The sequence below is a fragment of the Populus euphratica genome, unplaced genomic scaffold, assembly GCF_000495115.2.
Source record: "Populus euphratica unplaced genomic scaffold, PopEup_1.0 scaffold2912.1, whole genome shotgun sequence".
Lineage (NCBI taxonomy): Eukaryota > Viridiplantae > Streptophyta > Magnoliopsida > Malpighiales > Salicaceae > Populus > Populus euphratica.
Window position 1 is genome coordinate 6,055 of NW_011502754.1, and position 2,211 is coordinate 8,265.

Sequence of the window (2,211 nt, forward strand, 5' to 3'; positions counted from 1 at the left end):
TATCCCCCTTTCACTTCCTAGAGATAAATCTGAATTTCATGGCAAAAAATGAAGGTAATTAGGTCTAAAGTAGGCAAAAAAAAAAACCCCCAACCCTTGATTTTTGTAATTTTTTCTCTTTCTTTCTCTTTACCGTTCTAGCTACTGATTGACGTTACCACTAGCTCCATCACAAAAAGCCAACATAACCTTTGACCAGCCATCATTGGTCTCTTTCCCCCTCTTTATTACCCTCTCTTTTTTTTTTACTCCTTTCCTCTCTCTTCATGTCTCTAGCTTCGCCTTGAAACCACCATTTCTTCTCCTGTCACACCAAGCACCACCAGTCAGGCTGCAAGCAACACCCTCATCCCAAGTGAACTTTGTCAGTTATCCCCACCTACAAGACAACTTTTGTTCCTTTTCCTTCAATCAGAGCATACAAGACGTGAATTAATTCACATCCTGCACTGCTGGTATTCAACGATAGTTATAGGGATGGGTTGGACATGTTTCTAGCCTACCTTAGATGGTTAGGTTGGGTTCGGCTTAACCCCAAAAAAAGAAAAAAGATTTGTTGGGTCGTGACCAGCCCAACCCAACATTCATGGGCTTGACCTAATTAGTTGGGCCGGCCCATCCCACATATATTTTTATGTATTTATTTATATAATTTATGTTATAATATTTTAAAAAATAAAAAATCTAAAAAAATAAAAAATCATTTCAAAAAATTGTGATTTTCTCAAGTATCAAAACCTTTAAATTAATTTCCTTTAAAAAAAAGAAACAAAAAATTATTTTCATGCATACAGTCAAATTCTAAAATTCTTTCCAGACATATTTTCATAAAAAAACAAAAATTTGTATCTTTCTCATGTTTTGAAAATCAAAGAAAAAACATATATCATAACCAATTAATGATCATCTATTAGGGTTTGGCTAAAATATTAAAAACTTCTTTTCAATTTTTTTATAGGGTCTAGATATAGACTTTAAATATGTTGTGTGTAAAATTACATGATAAAGTACACCATCAGATATTAAAGATACAATGTGTAAATAAATATGATGCTAAAATTCAGATTTTAGAATGGTTAGAATTTAATCCGATGAGGTAGAGACTCTCCCATGAAGAGAAATCTACTTTGAACCTTAAAAAATATCAACAAATAAAAACCTAACCTAGAAAAGCAATCAAACAATAATGCAGCTTACCTTGCACAACTAGTCCCTTACCTATATTCTCGTAGACCATATGTTTATAGTAGGTGTTGACTCTTGAACATTAATTATAGTTTTATGATTAAATTCAAAAACCTTTCCAACACTATTTTATTGAAGGCACCATAAAAGCCTCCATTGTTGTCGACGATGTCGTTGTGCGACCACGACATTATTTTAGCTTTTTATATTTTTGTTCTAAACTTTATTTTTGTTACATTTTAGTCCCTAGTTCTTAAGATAGGTTAAGGAAGATCTCCAAAAGGTAAAAAAAAAAAAAGTTTAGTCAATCATATTTCAACCATAAAAAATAATTATTTTAATGTTAATAAAATCATTTTAAAAATAAAAATTCAATGAAGATGATTTTTATCTTGAAACATATTGGAAATGATAGATAGATGATGCTTTATCTATTCAAGTAAAAATTAGAAAGTCAAGTAGCCTCTTATGACTTTTTGTTAAACAATTCTTAAATTTTTTTTTCAGTTTTTATTTTTCTTAATTTTTTAAATCAAATTTTGTTTAAATAAATGTATTAAAGTGATATTTAAAGAATTATACAATTAGTTTTTTTTCTATGTTATCTTAACTACTGCTTTTCTTATAACAGAAAAAGTTTTTCCTCTTTAATTCAAATTAATATATATTTTTTAATTGTTATTAGTTTTTTTATTCAATAAAAAAGCTGTTAATAAAAAAAACATGTTATAAGAAAAAAATTATTTAAATTAGAAAAGATCATTTTAGCTAAAAAAATACATTTTTCTCTGTTATCTTAATTACTGTATTTCTTATAAGTAGTTATTTTAACTATGATTTATTATGTAATTAAACGGGTACCTTAGCTAGTGGTTCTACGTTATCATTTTCAATTATAAAATTATAGGGATCGGAGATCTGCGGTTCGGGGCAGCTTCGGAATCTTGACATATCGGAAACTCATTTATAGCCCAAAAAACATTATGGCTTGGCCCATGATGCCACCTTATGTGCTTAAAATACAAC